Source organism: Ambystoma mexicanum, chromosome 5p, assembly GCF_040938575.1.
Source record: "Ambystoma mexicanum isolate Mex_15411 chromosome 5p, UKY_AmexF1_1, whole genome shotgun sequence".
Lineage (NCBI taxonomy): Eukaryota > Metazoa > Chordata > Amphibia > Caudata > Ambystomatidae > Ambystoma > Ambystoma mexicanum.
Window position 1 is genome coordinate 600352142 of NC_090930.1, and position 22583 is coordinate 600374724.

The window sequence follows — 22583 nt, forward strand, 5'->3', positions numbered from 1 at the left end:
TACCACCCTAGCGACAACACTGACCTCGGGATGTTAAATCCGGTGCATAGTTACCCAGTGCAAGAAGTGTGTGATACATACGAGGAGTAGAGTCTCGGGTCGGTGTGTTCCTTAACATGCCCTCGACAACAGCATGTCTAGCGCAGGCAATGGTTAAAGCTCTAAGCCCTGCGGAATCGCTGACAGAAAACAGTCCAGAGAATAAGAAGAGACCTTTGCACACTGCAAATTAACACATGCGCCTATTGAGCCCTCCAGGGACATTACTCATTTCCTTTCCACATGTTATTCGAGAACAATTGCTCTGTAAAACCTGAAGAATTACAACTGTTATGAAAGCCAGGCAGGCTAAAAAGAAAAAAAAAAAGTCTGACATGTAAACTTAAAACATGCTCACAACGTTTGTAGCAAAGCATAAAACAGTCATTCATGTCTGAATGCAGCGTGGGATATTGCAAACTATAGAAGAAGCTATTGATATTCTCCAATTGTTCAGCCGTGCACTTTCCACGGCTAGATGACTATTCAATCTGACCGATGGCTCAATCGGAACCCTTTTCAGTGCAAGCTACCTGCAGAATGCACAATGCCATATTCTTTAAGGTTACATGAAAATAAACCTTCCCTCCCCCAAAACGTTGTGCTGCTATTTAGCAAATGCACACACGTTAAGGAATTTGTGCTGCGTTATTATAAGACAGTTGCTCTACGGTATTGATTCAAAACTTGAACATGTGGCACGGAGCTGTTGGAATTTCAATAGCATGGTATGGAACTGAATCATTCACAGGTAAAGCGGGAGTGCCTGCGGCTTGGGTTTTCTTAACGAATTCCTCCCGGATTCAATTGCTTTTTTTACAAGTTCTTCGGTAGTTGCTGGCTTCTGAGGGAACATTGCTTGCGATTACACTCCGTGTCTGCAGTTTGCTTGACAGGACAGCGGTAGAATCATTTCTCACAAAAATAGGTCGCTATCATTGAGATTCTGTTTTTGCTACAACTTACATTCTGGAGCATCTAAAACGATTACGCAATTGTCATTCTATTTTACGTTGCTGGATTTGTACATTTCATAGGCAGTAGAGCGCCTTCCACAATCCATTTTCATGAAAGCCGTGGAACAGGAAAAACATGGTTCCTTCTTATGACCCTCATTTCTTTTCAGCTCACTAAGCCTGTACAAACAAGTTTGGGTATTTTTGTGGAATCATCTAAAAGTTTGTTGTTTTTACACCCTGTAATCAATGGGCCTCATTACGAGTTTGCTGGTCCGGATACAACGATACGGTACTGGCAAACTACGAGTTGTGCCGCGGGTGCCTTTCATGAAAGGCACCCGCAAGCACAGCATGCCTGTAGCACCGGCACGGTAATGAACTGTGCCGCTGCTACAGGCATCACCATTGGGAATGGGGATATACCGTCTCCTGGAATCCGCGAAAGGGCAATTACTGGGTCTGGCTGGTCTGGAATACCCAGGTAATTGCGCATTCGCGGGTGCCAGATTTTCTTGCCGGTTTGGAGGTAGCCTTGTAATGAAGCCCACTGTGAACTTCCTGAGGAATTCTTTGGGGGAAGTTCAGAATCAGTCAGGTGTACAACTAAAGTGTTATTAAAGGCAGGGCAGGCTGCTGACATCCCAAGAGTGCTCTACAACATTCTCCATGCCCTACTCAGTCCTAAAATATGTTAACACAGGTGGAGGTGGACCTTTAATAACCTGAACCAAAAACAGGCACACAATTTAAGAAGCGAGTACATGGTTGTACATAAAGCAAGTTTGTTGTACAAAAGCTTCGGGAAGCAGTTAGACGTGGTGCAGGACTAACCTAACCCAAGTCTCACCAATACAACCTCAGTTGGCAGTTTCTATACTTTTTTGCAAGATAAAACACCCCCAGATACATTGTGTTACTCTCCACCCACCAAATATGACTGGACAAAACCTCAACAAAAAAATCCCATCTTTCCTCAATTCTTCCTTTTTCATTAGTCAATCTTATCTTCATTAATATGTTTTGATCATATTTTAAAACACACCTCTTCTTGGAATGGGTCGTAGTCGCTGACTTATTTCAGCAAATAGTGGAAGTTCTCCTTAACCATTAATCCCCTTGAACTGAATACAGCCATCTCCATTCCACAGACTTCTGGCACCTTTCAAATATCTTCTAAGTTTGTGCGGCTACATGCAACATCTGAACACCTGTGAAAATCTTTAAACAAACACATGACTTATCCCCTCCAAAGATTTTAATACAAAAGGCAGGATAACATTGCAACTTTTCCAGATTACAATTCTCCCACTTTATTGCACAAATTGAAACTCCTATAAACCTTTAGGCATTTAGCTTATCTCCTGTTTTACTACTTACAAGAATAAACAAAAAACTCTTATGGACATCCTCCCTGCCACCTTGAAACTTGAGGAGAACCATCTCTGGTGCAGGAAGTACCGCAAGACCTTCCTCTTCAGCTCTGCCTTTTCCCCTCATCTCCCCTGCTGATCTGTTCTCTCTCTCTCGGCACCGTGCACCTGGCCACCCTATGTCCTTCAGGCCCAGGTGCCTGCTCACCCTGCCACCCTTCTGCACTGCCTCCTGGCCACCCATTGCACTGGGGTCTGTCTCTGTACCCATACAACCGCCCACTCCCTGTCTTTTCTTCTGCACTTATTCGACATACCTTGTCGGCCATACTCGCACTTGCCACTTGCTGGCTGCACTACCACCATTTATTGGTTTTATTATTTTTTAATTATTATTGTTTATCTGTTTCTCTTCTGCTCCGCATTTTCCACTTCTGCCCCCTTCCATGCACTTTTCCCATTTTCCCTTTCCCATTTTCCCTTTCCCATGCACTTGCACATTTTCAATGATACTGTGCCTATTAAGATCGTTGCTTTGTTCTCCCCTGTTCTCCTCCCTTGTCTTGTCGCGCTCTGAAATACTTGTGTACGAGCACATTATAAAAACAATATCAATTCAATTCAATATCAGGTGAGTTTTTCTACTTGCAGGCGGAGCCCAGACACTACCACCCTAAGAAAGTGCTGATGTGGTGTATAGTAGAGAAGTACATCAAGGAAGGGGTGTCCATCCTAAAAATCAGGTGCTCTGTGTACCATGTTGCTTAGAAACACTGTGGGTATTCTTTTGTGGATGTTACCCTCAGAGAGCACATCTGTGATTTCAACTTTAGAACCAAAAATCTAAGTAAACACACAAACATGCAGAAGTCTCCCATTAGGATGTTCAGTTGCCGTCTCAGCAAATGCTGATATTACATTTCATTCACCCATGAAAATTCTAGTTTCCACAATCATGGTTTAGAAACAAAAATCTAAGTAAACACACAAACATGAAGAAGTCTCCCATTAGGATGTTCAGTTGCCATCTCAGCAAATGCTGATATTACATTTCATTCACCCATGAAAATCCTAGTTTCCACAATCATGGCAAAATGGAGGGGGATGTGAGCATGGAACTGCAGATGTATGTTATGCTGGTTGGAAAAGTATCCAGTAGCCTAAACATAATTTCTCTATTAGTTGTGATTTCTATGTCACCGCTATTGTGGGGTTTAAAGAGATCAATCTATAGTGGCACAGCAGGGTTTCCAAAATGTTTGACACCACTCATTGGTAAACATGACAGAGCATTAGGGCTTCAGTATATAGGAATGGTAGACACTGGAATAAGGAACAGAACATTCAAAAGGGAGACCAAGTAGAAGGAGGTCCAGGAAAGGTTTATAGGCATATACATTTTTGTTTTAGTTAACACACACTGTGCAATAAACTACTGTAAGGAATGCATGTTATCAAACAGTAAGACAGACAGAAGAGATAACATTCAAGGGTGTTTATTGAACTTCAATTGGCTTTGAAATATGCTTATCTAGTTTTAAATCTAAAGATGGGAGCAAGCTACGGACATCAAATAATAATAACGCAGTCCTCGTCGAGTCTGTCAATATAAAAGGACCTATACTAATAAACCTATTGCCAATCCTTGCTTCTAATTACAAATAGTGTGGGAAACAATGGTATGCAAAAGAATAGTGTTAAAAAATGATATGTCAGGATATTCAAGCCTTTAGCTTCCCTTCCACACGTTTTCAGCACGAGACAAGGCAGTGGACTTGAGCTTATCACACTCTGTCTTCTCTAGCGCAAGGATCAAGACTTCCACATCTGGCCCTTCTGTGCTACAGTCTCTTTGCCATTCAAAGTCTCTTATTTTAGAAAGCCTGATGCAACATGAAAAAACATTAAAGTTCCTTTCTTCTCAGGATTTTCACTTATACAACTTCTCATGTGATTTACAGTTCACCCTGGGTCCTCCTCCACCGGACCCACTTTAACACAAAACCTTTAATTGGTCTCCCTCTGCTGGGCTCGAACCAAATTCATGTACTTTTCCACACTTTCTCTATTTCATCAAAATCAAAGACTTGGGACTGTGTGAAGGATTTTGCTTTACCCATCGCAGGACCAATTTGATTCACGTTTATTTGTTTTTTTTTTCAATTGTTCTACCTCCGCCGGGCTCGGACCAAGTTTATCTACTTTTGTTACTTCTCAGCTGGATACCTTACAGAGAACTTCGATTGAGCACCCACGCAGTGCCGGACCACTCTGTCAAAGGTATTGTGGAAGTTCAATCATTCATCAGCAGGTCAACTTCACGTGCGTCTCTTATCACACACAATTTAACAATGTTCGTTCCAGTGCTTGCCATACAATGTTGCTGCTTGCAACCTTGGCTTCAACACAGATTGTTCTTTTATTGGTCTACCCAACTCACAGGCTGTGTTGATTCACTGATGCTGTTTTTTTCTTGGAGCTAAGGATGGTACCACAGCGGCTGGTGATTCTCTGTGCCTTGATTATTGATGTGAAAGGGCCCCGGCTATCTCCGACACACAATGCAGGATTCTACAGCCTGGTTTCCTGGTGGTATGCTTTTTATTCTCGAGGTCTCTGGAAAGTACTGGTTCCTTATCAAGGAAACAACCCTCTTTTCGATTCCCTTCAGTTTTGCTATTTTTCCTCTCTTGCTCAGCTGCCGTCTTGAAAATGCTGTTCCCTGGTTTGCTGTGCCTCGTTCAGAGTGTGCTCTTGTGCTCTGCCTTTTATACATGTGGGAAGGTGTAATGAAAGTCAGGTGTGTGTGATGGTCAGTAATTGACTGACCTCGCCTTACCACTGTATTGGGACAAGTCAGGTATACGGTTTGGGTGTTAGTCTGTTTTCTCTCATAGCGGACTGGCCATGAGAAAGTGTTTGTGTTGTGAAGCGGGGCGTGGAGTTCCTAAATATCCTACCTGGTAGGATGGGGTAAAGGTGTTACAAGGAAGGGTATACCGCTTCTCACCATCCGGTGTCCCACTCCCACTCCCCAAAGACACTCACCCAGGTGATTCTCTGGCACTGGTCCAACTGGTTTCAAAAGCAATGGTCGTGTTCTGGCCACCTGGATGGCAGGTGCCCAGGGACTAGTGGGTGGGACACCTTCTGGTTTCTCACACTGCATAGAACACAGTAAATTGTCCGAAATAGGCACAACATACATTTTATGTCAGTTTTTGTTTCAATTGTTATACAATTTACTATTGGAATTTGGAAAGTGAGGCTGAAAGTAAGAGTTAGTATCAAGAAAATAAATTTTAGATGACCTAAGAAAAACCGTTGGAACTCAATTAATGACTTAGAAGGTCCAAGTCTAGCCTCAAACAGGAGTTTAAATAATGTTCAAGGTAAGTAACAAATCTCACTTAATTGTAGGATTGTTTATTTAATACCTGTTTTGTAACATAGGCAATGAAATGAAAAGTAAATAGACTAGCATGGTTATAGTATCATGTTCTGTAAATTGCTAAGTATGACTTCTATTAAGTAGAGGATGCCAGTTAAAAATCAATAGCATCTACAGAGACCCAAATGAGATTTCTGCACCCTGGTTCAACAACCAAAGGAAAGGCAGGATTGAATGCTAAGGAGGAAAGTGTGCTCTGTCAGGTTCAATCGGGATTAAGTGGGCATAATAAAAGCACAATGAAACCTTGGTCCGCGAGAACTAATCAGGAAGACAGATGGCTCTATGTAAGCGTATGCTGTTAGCGATGACTAGTCTCACTGTGCTGAGGGCCCTCTGATGCGGTTGAGGGATCAGATGTGATGCTGTTTCACAGCTGTGTTCTGGTTTTTCTTCACAACATTTGTGGCAGACCAGAAGTAAGACTCGCACCAAAGGCCATTGCATAACTCTTCTTTATTAAAAAAAGAAAAGAAAATGCTTCCCTGGCCCTACTGCTAAAAAAGGAGTCCATTTGTATTGTATTGTATTTTATTTGTCAATTTATGTAGCACCCTTTCCCCATTTTTATGGTCTCAATGCCCTTTGTGGTTGGAATTCCCTTGGTGACCGCAGTCCATGGGTGGGAGATTCTAAGAGTTAATTAAATATGTGTGTGTGCATTTTGCCAGGTTAGTACTTAGGTGGGCTAGCTAGGCTGCAGTAAGCAACCAGGAGGTCAATCACATGGGTGGGTGCTGTTGTTTATTTTCCCAGTGCCGGAGATTCGATGATGGCCAGCAAGATTTCTGTAGGTTGTTGCTGTATACTAATGGCAGAGGTGTTAAGGTACATCAGGGGTTTCAGTGTGGATGGCCATGCATGCTTCAAGACCGGAATAGAATAGCCATAGCTGCATTCTAGAGTGCATGGATCAGTGGCTGTGTCTGTGGCATGTGTCCACAGGCAGGGTGCAATGTATGCATACCGCAAACTTGGATGGAGATCATCTTCCATGTTATTTTTTAGGTCCAACACAATTGGCTGGTCTCACCAGTTGTGGTCTACCTAATTTGAAAGTCTGAGCAGTGGGAGAAGGGCCCCGGGGACAGGGGTGATATACAATCGTCTGTGGGAGAAAAAGATTTGTCACGGTGTGCCGCTGCAAACACTGCTGGAATCCGTGGGGTTAAGGGTGGCTAGGCGTGTTGGGTGAGTGTTTCTGTGCACATATTGACAGCATAGAGTGCGAGAGGGGTTCAAGAGGAAGAAGCAAGTAGCCAACTTTAGGATACATGTGGGTTCTCTAGCCTCTTGTCTCCCCTTCCATCCTGTTGCAAGAGTTTGTGCCAATATCTCCTTGTGATACTTGCTAAACAGCGTCCCTTGATGTTTTCTATTGTGGGTCTCTTTGATATCACGTAGGATCGGCTTGGTCACGCTGTCAAATGTTTCCATTTTCTTTCTTTATTTTTTAATTAATTTAATTTCATGTGTTTTAGTTCATCGAACTTTTCACATTACGTTTTATTAAACTTTTACACACACTTAGATAAATAGATATACCTTCAAATCCTTTATAATACAAAAACATACATAGTCTAAAACATACACACAATAAAACATGCACATAAGTTAAGATATGAAAGAATATCAATCACTATGTGCCAACTAAAACCTCAATTGCCTTTTCATTTACCAAGAATTCCACCTTTAGCCATAAACTATGTAGTGCTATATGCAAGGATTTATTTGAGGTGTTCAGACAGTAGCCCCAACATGTGTCATTCTTGATGCTTTCATAATTACTCACAACGGAGCCCAATAAGGTCATACAATGGGAACTATTTGATCGCCATTCAGTTAAGACATGACATGCAGGCTCCACTTTACCCGTAACTTTACAAATATGACATATACTATCCACTGTATCTTTTGCTTTCAAAATTCTCACATTTGATAGCACGGGTAATTTGTTCAAACTTAACTGTAGGATGAACCTGCGTAAAGCGGGTGAGGAACATAGCATAAGGTAGCCTTGGGAGATTTTATAGAGGTGCGTTAGATATTTAAATTGTTTATTACTACTCAATTGTTCCATGTGAGCATAGTTCTGAACCCAGTATCACCTCCCCAATTTCAACACAAAGGGGGTCATTACGAGTTTGGAGGTAACCATGGCGCTATTACCGCCATGGCTGCCTCCAAACCCATACCGACTCCGCCCTGGTGAACGGAGCTATTACCGCCCCATTCCAAGGTTGGCGGGGGCGGTAATTCCCCATTCACCAGGGCCCTTCCCCATTCCCATTTGAGCCCCCATAGGGCTCAATGGGAATAGGGAAGGCGCTAATAACGGTACCGCTAATTGTGGTAACGTTATTAGCTCCAAAGTCCCTTTGCGGGTCCTGTCCTTAATACCTGGTAAAACCAGGCGTTAAGGGAGGACCCGCAAAGGGACCTCGGAATAGGGTGGTAACGGATTACCGGCACCGGTGCCTTACCGGTAATCCCTTACTGCCCAGTTTGAAATGAGGCCCAAAGGACCTCATTCCGAGTTTGGAGGTAAGGTAAAAACGATGCCGGTAAAGGATTACCAGCATCGTCTACCGCTATGGGCTATTCTGACCAGCCAGACCACTATTAACAGCATCGTATAATATGATGCCGTAAATAGCGGTCTGGGCGCGTGCACGTGACACACCATCCTGGCATTAGCGGCATGCCGTAAACAGGGGAAGATCACAAGTAAGGCGGACATGCAAATAACGGCCTCATGAAGGCGGAAAAAGTGCATAGCGGCATGGCGTAAATACCGGCATTGCCGACCAGGCATAAAGAGCCCTGAGCAGTGTTTCCGAGTCCCACAGGTGCACACAATCAGCACAGGTGGAGGCAATGGAGTCAGGGCCAGTACAAAATGAGCACACCCACACACCACACCCCCTCCCACACCAAGATGAACCAATAGTAGTAGCATTACTGGAGCTGGAGGCCCTGCTTGCAATGCCTCAACATCAACAACAACAACAGCCACCACCACAGAGGAGAGGCAGGAGGAGAAGGAGGGTGAGACAGGCCCAGCATGCCCCACCAGTGCAGCCACCGTTACTACCCCGGCAGCCCACAATCCCTTGCATCAGAGCCAGTCCATTCAATCTAACCCCTGAGCAGATCCACACCCTGTACCAGCTTGACCGGGACACCATCACCACCATACTGGACCTGATACACAACGACATAGTGAGCCTCATAGAAATACGGACCGCCATCCCCCCTCTACTGAAGGTAGTGTCTGTGCTCCACTTCCTTGCCACAGGCACCTACCAGCACACATTGGTGCACATGATTGGCATATCACAACCCTTATTTTCCTGGATTCTGAACCAAGTGCTGGATGCCCTCTTCAAGCACACAAGGGACTACATATCCCTACCACGGACTCCCCAGGAGATATTTGATACAACAGTTGCCTTCCATGCACTGGCACTGCCTTCCCCACCTCCCCCCAACTACCCCACACAATTGTGTAGGTGCCCTCGACTGCACCCACCTGGATTTGGTGGTCCCGCATGCCATGGAGGTGGTGTATCACAACCGCAAGCAATACCACTCCATCAATGTGCAGATGGTATGCGACGCCAGCAAGATCATCACACATTGCTGTGCCTGATATCCGGGATCAACTCATGACTCTATGGTCCTGCGGAACTCCACGCTACCACTCTTCATGGAACGACATGCTGGACAACGTGCCTGGCTGCTTGGCGAGTTGCCTGACTGGGCAATGGCAGTCCATCAGGGTTGTGAGGTGGGTGGATGCATACTCCACCTGGGTGGGAAGGGGGGGATGCATACTCCACCTGGGTGGGAAGAGGGGGGTTGTATACTCCACCTGGGTGGAAAGGGGGGATGCATTCTCTACCTGGGTGGGGGGGGATGCATACTCCACCTGGCTGGGAATGTTGATGTCAGTGCATGATGTGCACATCACCGAACACTGTGCCCCAAAGCATCAGAAACAGTACATGACACCCAAATCCCAAAGTGATGAAGTAAGGCCGACACCTATCACTACATGACTAACAGGTAACCAGCACACATCCCACAACACATGCACCACTCATCAGCAGCCCTCACACACCATCAGGACATCCTGCACCATGCAGTGCATATGCATTTTGTTGCTGTCTCCAGCATATCACCACACAGGACAATCATCACTAGGTGTGCAATGAACTGAGCCAACCAGGGATTCCACAGTGTGTCACTGGTTCGTCACACCCATAAGAGTGCTGCATGTCACCATGGAAATGATCAGTGCAGAATGCCCAATACTACTAAATCTCACAGAACACAACACATCACTAATTTAACTCCAACACTGCTGTAGGCATATACGATGCATGTGCAACAAGATGTCAGTGCACACCATGAATCATCTTGAAGATGCAACCCACAACATTAGTCCATTGCACATGACACAGAGTGGGACCTGATATGGGGTCACTGCATCCAGGGACATGTGCATGTGGCACCAATTACCTGCAGCCATGTGAGACTAGTACAGTTGTCCAACATGAATGTGCAAACATTTACCTTCATTCCCCTCTCATGCAGGTGATAGTGGCTATCCCTTGAAGCCGTGGCTCCTGACCCCTGTTTGAAACCCACAGAACAGGCACAAGGAGGACTACAATCGTTCCCATACCCGTACCCGTATGGTAATTGAGCAGACCTTTGGCCTGTTGAAGGCACGATTTCGCTGCCTCAGCTGGTCGGGTGGGGCACTCCTCTACAGACATGAGAAGGTGGCCAAGATCACCATGGCATGTGTAATGCTGCACAATATGTGCATCCACCAGAACGTGCCCCTGCCCCCTGGCATGGAACACCTACCACCTGATGAAGAAGAAGGGGATGATGAAGATGTGGCAGGACCTCATCACGCTGGCGATGCACAGGAGGGACGTGCTGTTTGCCAGTCAGTGATTGCACAATATTTCTGACTTACATGTCAGCAGAGGGTGACATAATGGTAGTACATAGGGCACTGGGTGTGGGGGTAGATGTACACTATGCACTGTGCAAGATTAAATGACACATGTGCAATGATGAATGTCCACTCTGTTTTTTTTTTGTAACACAACCAGTGTATTGAAAGTAATGATATCACCGTGAATAACAAACCCTCCACCACCCTCACCCCCCTCCCCCATAACTCCCCCACACACCCTCACCCCCTCCCTCTCCCCCCACAACTCCCCACACACCCTCACCCCCCTCCACCTGCCCACAAATCCCCCACACACCCTCACCCCCTCCCCCTGCCCCCACAACTCCCCCACACAAGTCCCATAGGGTCCACGGAGCCCACATGAGGCAGCCAGTACAGTCACTCTGCACTACCGGTGCCAGGGGGAGGCATGTCCCATCGGCGCAGCGCACGGACCGACCGGCGGAGCAGGCTGGTCTGTGTAGAGCTGCTTGTGGATGGTGTGGCCTCATGCTGAGGCTGTTGGGTGGGAAGAGCAGCCTCCATAACATTAGTGATGCGCCCGAGCACCTCGCAGAGGCGGTTTGTGTTGTCAGTGTTGTACTGCCCCAGTGCCCACAAATCTGCGTGCCACTCCTCCCTGGCCTGCCGGTTGACCTGCATGAATATTAGGGCAGTGAGGTAGTCAGCCCGCTGTGCTCCTGCAGCTGCACCAGTGGGCCTGCTGGGGATCTGGATGGCATGTCCAGCCTGCTCATCCTCCCCAGGACTGAATACGGGACTGATATGTCCCTGGGTCTGTTCTTGCCCAGACTGCTCTGGTGTGTTGGTATCTACAGTGTCACTCATGGATACCTGGGGGGATGACAATTGTGCTGGGGTGTGTACAACTTCCACTGAGTCATCCTCAATTGTGCCCCAGATGTCACTGGGGCTGTCTTTGACTGTGAGGGGGGCCGTGGCTGCCACCTCCCCAGCCACACTGGACTCCTCCGAATGTGGCGTTGGACAGGTGTCTGCAGGCAGTGCAGTGAGGGGTGAGGGTGGGGGTGATGTGCCCTCCACGGGCCTTGGTGTTTTTGGTGGAATGTGTCCCTGTGGTGGCTTCCTTGCTGGCACACGGCGGCCCCTGGCTTGGCCCCTGGATGTGGAGGGACAGTTGCTGTCCTGTGCAGGGGTGGTGTCCTGCTCCTCAATGTCATGCTCACTGCCTGTGGGGGTGAAAGAGAGGGATGGCATGAGTGATGTTTAGATAGGCATCATACATACATTGGTACGATTGCACATCCACACAATTGTGAATAATAGGCATTTGGGTTGGGGACGGCACATCATTCCAAACATGGGTTGTAAATGCAGCCATATGTCCGTGCCACTCATGTTGGCCAGGTACTGTTCTGTCTGACATGCTCACAATTTTGGTCATGCACAGTGTGTGCCTCATGGGATTTGTGTGGTATGTGTCATGTGTGTTACGGCCTTGCACCAGGCATCGGCATGTGTCTCACTTGCTTCGGCATACTTTACAGGGAGTGTGTGTGTGGCCAACCATGGCGTCACTCTTTGGACAGACATTGGTATTGACTTTCATCAGATTTGGCTTCGCAGTTTTTACTTTGGACACTCACCTCCATCAGCAGAACACGTGGCGCCACACTCCATCTCTCCTATGCCTTCTATGGATTCTGGGCCAATCATGGTCGCACATGTTTCCTCCCACGATGTGAGCTTAATTGGAAAACGTGGTCCTCCTCCGGTCTCCATGGCCTGGGCACGGTTTGCCGAAAGAATGTTCCGCACCCTCAGCCGCAGCTCATCCTAACTTTTGCGGCAATCCTTGACTGTGCGGGGGGTGTTGCCCACTGCACTGACCTTCTGCCTCTTTTTCCGCAACACTGCCTCCCTCTTCATGTTGCTGTTGAACACAGTCCCTGCATGCTCATGTAGGGTGTCTACGAGCATCTGTAGTTCATCCTGGCTGAAGGGCTCCTTGGGCTCCTTTCGGAGGCGGGCAGATCCCTTCTTGGGTGCTTTAGGGATTCCTGGAAGATAGGATGTGCTTTTCCGAAGATCACCAGTGTCCCAGGGGTCCTGTGTGGTGTGGATGGCAATGGATTGTGTTTTTAAAGATGGCCACTGTGCTCCTTCCCGTTCCTGTGCGATGACGCTATTTCCGGTTCCGCTATTTAACGGTAAACGTAAATAGCGGTGACCGCTAATTACGGTCACCGCTATTTATAGTCACCGCTAATGCCGCTTTGGACTATGGCGGTAGTGTTATCTACGGTGCGCTTCATGCCGGTAAGGGCTTTTTGGGGCCCTTTTGCAGCATGGCGCAAGGTACCTTACCGGCATGGCGCAAAGCTTGTGCCCGCAAAGTTGTAATACTCTATTAGCAGGCTGCGCTATTTGAGCCATGCCGGTAAGGGACGGTACTTACCTTCAAACTCGGAATGAGGGCCAAAATCTTTCTGTAATGTGTAAAAATCAGATACCCAATCCGGTTTCCAATCTATGGTCTTGAATGCCGAATATATCAACTCTGTATATTTATCACCCATTCCTATGTTGGATCCTAATAATGTAAACAGCTGGCAAGTGGGTCCAGACTTGTATATAATAAATAGTAGAAACATCCTTTTCAATGCAAGAGTGGGTAAGGAGGTAAGTCCCAGCTCCAGTCTTATTGATTCAGTTGGAGTGAGTGGGCCCAAGCCCAATATCTGCAGCCAAGGTTTTCCCTCAGTTATCTTTATGCATCTAAATCATGCACACCCAAGGCCTCCAGCCCATATAGAATAACCACACAAAAGCATATTTGATATAGTAATAACACACCTTTGAAACTATATCCTGAATAATCTTTGCTGAATTTTGCTATCATTGTTGTTAATGCTACAGCTTTTCTACCTTTTTCATTGATAACAACCATGTAGTCGCCTTTTGCGAAGAGCTCAATTCCGAGATTTTTTAATTTAGTGCTTCTTTCGACGTGATTCTCTTCGATTAAGACTTTAGGAATAGTAATTTCCTCATGTACAAAGTGTATTCATTTTGTTTTTTAATGTTTATTTGTAGACCATTTGTTTTGGCATACCTCTGCAATTCATGCAATGATCTTTTAATCCCGGTCACACAGAACCAGATCATCTGCATGTGTGATACAGAGAGCACTTACTCCCTGAATCTTAGGGGTCAGTTATGTATCTTCCCCAATACCCTCGGGAGGTCAGCCAGCAAAATGTTGAATCGAAGGGGAGCCAGCATGCAGCCCTGCTTAACCCTGATAGAGGTTTTGATGTGCCGCATGATGGCTCCCCTGCTGTCCAGTCTAACTTGCACTGTGGTGTTCTCGTAGAAACCACATACTTCTCTCAAGATACCATATGGGCAACCATTTCTCGCCATTTTGGCCCATAATTTACCTCTGACAACGGTATCAAATGCTGCACTAAAGTCAATTGTATCTACGTTCAGGTATGGAGAGCCCTTAAATTTAGTGTCCTAAATTAGGTTGTCCATAAGTCTAATACAATGATTTGTACATGAGCCCGATCTGAATCCCATTTGGAATGTATCAAGCAAATTAATGGAAGTGACCCACTTGGTGCGCTTGACTAATACCAGAGATGTGAAAATTTCACCTGCAATAGCTAACATCGCAAGAAGCCTATAGTTCGATTGGTCAATATGTTTACCCTTTTTGTAGATCAGGACTACAAATGATGTGCGCCATAATTCTGGGATATATCCACAGCTACACACTTGTGTATAGCACCCATAATAATTCTGACCAATGTTGGGGGGACTGCTTTAGTACTATGTTGGCAAGCCTCTTGGGTCCTGGTGCTCTAGAACTTTTTAATGTAGCTATTTTTTGTTGGACATCCTTGAGGTCAAAGTATAAATCAATGCTTTGTCCAATATTGTCTATTTATTTTTCAGGATTATCCTGACTAAAAAAGATATTACACATTAGTTCTCACCGATGGTGCAGGTCACTAGTTTGTCTTTATTGCATTTTGTGCTACTTAACAATGTCCACATTTTTCCTGTGTCTTTACTTATGGATATGGTTACTAATTTTTGCCACTTACTAATCCTGCCAGAGAATCTCTGCCATTTCACCCAGCTCTTATATCTGTCTATCTTGTATTATCTTATGATCATAATAGGGATCTTTTTTTATTTTGCATACTTCTTTTAACATTGCCCTCTTTGCAACCCTAACTTTTGCATCATACCGGTGATTAGTCTTTTTCCTATCAGTAAATACGAAGGTGGCTTTTTCAATTGCAATGTCTGTCATGATCTTTTTTAATCCATGTTTCAATATCGTCTGGAGTGAGACCTTTTAAATATCCCAACTTCAATTCAGTATTTGTTATGATGTACCATTTTGCAGCTTTTATACTCTTTGATGTCCAAGAGAGCCTACTACCCACAGAAGTTTCCATCCATCAAATCGGCTATTCCAGTATGCAATAAAGATGTGTTTATGGTTTCTATTGTTAGTACTAATGCAGCGTGGTCGCAAAAATCTTTTTTTTCACAGCTAATTTCCTAATAGATGGTATAAATGTGTCATGTGAAAATAAATAGTCATTAGTTGCAATGCTGCTACCATTCGTCCAAGTAGTTAAACCTGTGTACCCACCACTAGGCCGTTTAAGACAAGGTAGCAATACTTTGAGATGGATGGAGATGCAGAATACACTCAAACATCAATAAACAGACTGACTCTGGAAGTTGGCAAAGTACATCTGTTTTAATATAAATTATATTAAATAGGGCACCTGGTGTGGGGGTAGATGTACACTATGCACTGTGCAAGATTAAATGACACATGCGCAATGATGAATTTCCACTCTGTTTTTTTTTTTTGTAACACAACCGGTGTATTGAAAGTAATGATATCACCGTGAGATACAACGAACATCACGAACATCTGCTCGATCCTCTCACTCAGCGAATTTCATAAAAAGCACATTTATGGTAAACACATGTCATCATTGACATCAATCTACGCAACAAACTACACAAACCTACTTGGGGAAGTGATAGGCTTAAAGGGAACATCTAGGTATATGCTTCATACTTGTTTGGAAAGTGATTGGGTCTCTAACATTAGGTGGGGCAACTAAGCACACCTCTAGTGCAAGTCACTACCAACGTCATCAAATACACAACGTCCTATTGGTTACAAAAATAATATTGGCTCTCTATTACATGTCCCTCTACAACTGGTTGGCAATCTTGTACCTCTCTGCACTATTTCACATATGCTAGAAGCACGCAGGCTGGCACCCAGGTGCTGGTGGGCTGGTCATAACCATAGCTTACCACCTCATAAGCATGTCATTAGCCCTTTCAACATTGACCTTGCAAATGTTCTCTGTGGCTGAGAATAAAAAGGAGTAGAGGCAAACTTTGTCCCTTGGTTTCGATACAGCTCAACTCAGTATCTCTTTTCATCCATCCACGTGACTAGACACCATGTTTCAGAGCTTTTCAGTATTTGAAATACTATTAAATGATGAACCTCGGATGTCTTCAATGTTCTAGCTCCTCACCTCAAAAAGGAGTTTGTCCTTTTCACAGGTTTTGAAGCTCCTGCATGAACATCCAAGCTCACAGTGGCCTTGACTTTCACGTACTGGGTCAGCCAACCTCTTCTTGAATCTACCTCCGGTATTAAGTCATTTTCCAACGGTGCCACACTGAAAAAAGCCTGTCTATTTACTGGGGCCAAACTCTGCTAAAGTGCGTATTGGAACATCCATAGTCTATACATTCATAGGCATATATGTTGGCGCATCACCACAATCTATTCACTACGTAGACAACCTTTAAGAATACTTTATCTACGTGCGTTACTGCGTCTGTACAATTGTAAAATGACTTGACATTTTCTTCATCGTTTCTGTAGCATGAGCATCTTCCTCTCAAGCCTGAAATGTTGCTCATCTTTAACACTTGCATGATGTCATCAATCTTCTCTGTTGCTTGTTTTTCACACTTCTTCTGGGATTTCATTCAAATAGCCATCATATTGTTGGGAATGCATATATGGCTTTCTCAATGGGTATCTTACTTCCAGGATTCTTTTCGGTATAGGTACTTTCACTGGTACTGCATGTGTCTCACACTCTGGCTCCCAACATATAGGCATCATCGGGGCGGAGCTTTGAGTGGGGGTACTTTGCTCCACCTCTACTCTCCCCCCTGTGGGCGATTCATTGACCACTCTCCAATCATCCTTCACATCTAGACATCCCCGTCTGATGAAGTGCTTCTTTGGGACCCATATATTTATGACTCCTTTCAGGCATCCTGCTGATTTCACATGCTCAGCTTTTTTCCAGGACATAAGCATGCATTGTACATTTGGACTGCGGTGGATCCATCTCCCCACATACTACTTGTGGTTCTTTGGGTATAGGAAGTTTGTTCCTTCAGGTGCATGAATGCTGGCCTTCACGTAGTCTTTAATTGCTTCATCTGTCAGTTCCTTACTCTTCCATCCTGATTCAACATTAATCATGATCTTCATTCCTATTGTCTTCTTTGCAGTCTTCTTACATTGTGAGATTATGATCCTGATCACACAAAATCCAAGCAAAACCATCACTATCTGGCTCCAAGGAACTTTAACATCTCTGCCATCCATTGTGGAACCCAATGAGAAAACTGATCCAAACCAACTGTCATCAGCAATGTCTTCCACTTCGTCTGTCATCTGGACATGTACCTTCGTCAGCAACGTTATGGCCTCTGTCAAGGTACCATTCTGGTACTACGGAGACAGCTCTGTTAGCGGTTTACGATTAACTGTTGAGGGTGCTGATCAGAGCAAGCTCTCACATTTGGTGATGCTTGACCTGTCAGCTGTCTTTGATAAGGTCAATCATGCCATCCTTTTAGGCAGATTGAACTCAGTTGGTAGCATCTCGGAAAATGCCATTCAGTGGTCCAGATCTTTCTTAGAGAATCGTCAACACTGTGTTAGATTGTGAGGCTTTACATCAGACCCTTGTACCATGGCATTTGGGGTTCCACAGGGTTTGTCGCTATCTCCACACCTTTTTTATTTGTATCTCAGGCTGGTCATGGAAATTCAGAGTAGTTCCAGCAAATTTGGTTCATCTTGATATCTTTTTTAACTCCTTATAGTGTTATGCTAAGGCTGACTTCCACCTTCAGCCAGATTTTGTACAATGCCATCAATAGGCTCATACTATTAGAGTTCATACAATGGAGCCAACATAGTTCCTCCTTAATATATTCATAGTTATGTACATGTTGACCCAGTAGGAGGTTAATATTATTTGTCATTTTATTACATTCTGTTAACAGATGTCTAGCTGTCTCCAGTTGATCTTGCTCTTTACATAAGCGGCATAACCGTAGTTCCATTGGAATCTTGTCCCTTCTACCAGTGACCATGAATGAAGGTAATTGTTCTAACCTTAATAGTATTATAAAGTGTCTTAGTCTAACTGCTGGGCACAGGTTCAGATAGCTCTGGGGTTTTTTAAAGTTATATAATATATGTTGGAGAAAATGGTAGCTTTTTATCTTACTAAGATGATCGTAATTCTCCAGCCAGTCCCAGAGCTTGATACGGTTTCCCAATGCCCTCTGTGCATCATCTGGATCACTACCCATTCTTATTTGCCACCCAATGTCAGCAAATAATTGGTCATCTGTTTCTTGGCTGTACACACAGAATTTGTCTTTGACATCTCCTGATGGGCTGCTAGCAATAGCCCATTGCTTGTGTTACTAATAATTTTCAGATGTAGTATGGCACGCTTTTTTAGTGCTATCGCTTTTAATGAAAAACAGCCTAAGCTCCAGCCTTATTATCGCCACAAGAATGCCAGGTAGTAGGCCCAAGATTGAACGCCAGAATTTCCCTTCTATCACCTGTAACCATTTCAGATCTATGTCAAGGAGACCTATATCAATATGTTATCATTGGGGACAAACCTTGCACATATAGTTGTTGTGTACCCCACATGGTAAAGCCTCCTTGATTAATGGTGAATCTGTGAAACAGGGCAGTTAGTTGTGCTGCTCTAACATCACGTGTTTGTTTGCATATTCTATGTCACCAGTAATCTCGAAATCTATGCCCAAGTATCGGTATTGTGGAGTATACGCAATGTTTTCTATGCCTACCCTGAGCTGTACGCGGGAAGTATTCCTCTTAGTGTACCTCATGACCTTAGTTTTATCCAGATTGATCTTGAGTCCATTTTCCTCTGCGTATTCCCAGAGGGCAATAGACGACCTACGTAATCCACTGATAGTATGATCAAAAATTACAAGGTCGTCCGCATAGGCCAACACAGAACAAAGGGATTTGCCTATTTTAGGGGGACAATTTATTGCGGCACTTACGGATGCGGGAATATCGTGGACGTAAAGGTTGTATATTAAAGGTGCCATAACATAACCTTGTTTAACCCCCTTGTTTTGATAGACACTTCTTGTAGTATGTCCTTCCTGATCTAGTTTTAGTTTTACTGAAGTATCCTGGTGGCACAATCTCAGATAGTACAACAGGCCTTCAGGACAGCCCATTAGTTTTCATATCTGCCACAGACGGCCTGTAGGAATAGAATCAAATGCTGCCGAGAAATCTATCTGTAGGGCATATAGCGGCGGTTGCCCCCCTGATCTTGCTCGGGACCGTAGAACGTCCATTACCATGATGTTATGGGCTGTAGAATATCCCGGTCTGAACCCAATTTGGAATTTGCATAGGACATTTGCTTGTTCAACCCAAAGCTGTAGTTCTTTTAATATAAGTGAGGCAAATATCTTCCCTGCGGAGTCCAGCATTGAAAGCAGCCTGTAATTACTAGGGTACGATTCCCCTTTTTAAAGACTGGGATTAGCACCGCCGTTTTCCATGATCATGGTATTTTCCCTTCTTTTAAGATCTTGTTAAATAAGATGACTAATAAAGTAGCACAGAATTCAGGGTGAGATTTCAAAACAATATTTGCCAATCCATTCACGCCAGGGGCTGGGGATGATTTCAATTCCGTGATCTTATTTATCACCGTTTCATAGGATGTATTAATAAGTGGAATTAAGCGGGGACTACCCAGTGATCTAACTTCCTCCTTGTCTACCTGGGCATTCCGATCTTCCAAAAATGTTATCTATTTTCCAGCCTCAATAGGGTTAACTAATGGGCCTTTCACCGCTCCCCGCACTTCACCCAGTAAAGACCATATGTTGCGGGTCTTTCCTGTGCAGATTGTCTTAACTAGTCTTTGCCAGGACTGGATCTTATCCGCCTTTCTTTTTGCTTTGATAATGGCTCTATATCTATTTTTAATGGATCTTAAAGGAAGAGCTTGTTTCTTTACATATTGAATCTCTGCTCTAAGTACTCTTTTAGCATCTCTGATCATTATAAGGAGTCTTATTGTCTCCAGTGCTTGTCATAGACCCAATAGGGAGCACAGCATGTTTGCCAACAAAGGTTTTGATCCAGTCCTCAATGGAGATAATCGTCATCTCCTAAAATTCCAAAGGAGATGAGATCTCTCTATAGCCAGTGTTTCCAATGCCTGTGCAATATTTTTATCTGACCAGCTGATTTTTGTACCTGCTTTGTTTACCTTGATATTTCCCATAATGCATATAGGAATATCCTTCTCTGCAACATTAAGTTCACATACCAATATAGCATGATCACTCCACTCGTTGGGCATATCTTCCACCTTCAAATGGATCCTTAGGCAAACAAATACATAGGGCCTCATTACATGTTAGGCGGTAACCATGGCGCTATTAGCGCCATGGTTGCCGCCGTTACCGTACCGAGTCCACCATGGTGAATGGCGGAATTACCGCCCTATTCCAAGGTGTGTGGGGGCAGTAATTCCCCATTCACCATAGCACTTCCCCATTCCCATTTGAGCCCCCATAGGGCTAAATGAGAATGGGGAAGGCGGCAATTACGGTTCTGCAAATTGCGGTACCGTAATGTCCTCCAAGGTCCCTTTGCGGGCCTGTTCCTTAACGGCTGGTAAAACCAGCCGTTGAGGTCGGGTCCCACGAAGGGACCTCGTAGTAAGGTGGTAAGGGTTTAACCCTTACCGCATTCCGTGTAATGAGGCCCATAGTCAAGTGTACTGCCGGAGATTCCATTTGACCATGTGTAACAGCCTGGTAATCGCTGATAGTTCTGCCATTGATCATTTCTATGTCCCAGGATTAAAATAGGTGTGCCCAGCCTTGTCCTTCAGGATCCTTTTTAGTGTGTAGCATTGAGCTTTTTGCTCTCAGCTTAGGATTTTGAGACTTCCCTCTGCTCCCAGCCATATGGCTGTTAAAATCACCGACCACTATTACCCCAGTATTCCCGAATTTTATTAGCCAGGTTGCCAATAGGTCATGTAGAGCCTCCTGCAGTTGTTCTCTCAACGTTGCTCCAGGGGAATTGTATAGTTTTACTAATAAGAATGTTTCTTTGGCTCCCCTAATATCATAGGTCACTTCTACAGCAATCATATTACTTGCTAATAGGGTCTCTATTTGTCTAGAGCCAAGTGTATTAGCCAGCCCTATTATTAGGCCTGCATATGGTCTGCCCTTTTCACCTTTCTTGGCTACATCTTGATAGGTAAAAAATCCATCCAATAGAGAGGGTCTATTGCCCAAGTTTCTTGGAGGCAATTGCAGCTATGTTTATTTAGTACTTTAGTTGAACCCTCTGCTGATAATAGATGTGCAAACCCACGTCAATTCCATGTCAAAATTGTAAGATCTCATTGTTTGTAAAGTACCTCCGGTAGCGAATCCGCCAACCATTTTAATACATGTTGGACATCCGCTACCTCCACCTTCTTCCCTTTCGGGAGTTTTGGGAAGTCTATGGTCTCTGCAGGGATATTTATCTTGCTAGCCACGCAATTTAGATCTATCTCATTTAGATCAGCATCGACCTCTACATCCACTGCCTTCAATTCATCCTTATAATTTCTTATCAGTTGCGCTGTTGACAGAAACTTGCAATGAAGTGCTGAGAGCTGACTATTCGGACCTTTCAAAGGCTCCACAAATTAAAAATCATCAGATGTGAGGACCCATAGTTGTGGCACATAATTCAGTCTAGTTAGCAATTCTGAGCGCGATAGCCATTTCAGTTCACCACTCTGATACAGATTCTTTATCAGGCAAATGTGACTTCCTTCAGTCGCTCCTTTGGCTTCAGCCAATGGCAATACTTTTATTACTGGGACTGTCTGTTCTGGTAGTATAACGGGCGTCTCACCTCAATTATCACATCTTCATCAGATTTTCCTTCTCAGACTCATCTGCCTCTTCTTCCAATACGTTGATCTGTGGTTGTTCAGGTATCAGCCAACTAGCTAGGCGGCCCTCTCCAATAATCAATCTTTTCTTGGATTTTGCTGCTCTCTTCTTAGCTTTCTTGGAAGGGAGCCCAGCAGGTCCAACTTCACATCCAGGTGCTACCCTCTCGTTTAATCTTTTATTCTTTTCAGCCCTCCTAGCCATTCTTCGCTGCTTACGAGAGAAGAATGGTTCAGCATTCTCCTGGTTTGCATCTGCCTCTTGATTTAGATCTTCATCAATCTGCTGTTCTTCAATCTCATCAATCCCTTCAGCAAACTGCATAGCTTCTGAGAAATTGGATTCAACTAATGCACAGGCTTTCTCTCTCTTGTTTTTGCCCAGTGTTAGGGTGTTGGTATTATCCAATATCCGCCCAGACAGCTGTAGTAATATCTTGAGAGCAAATT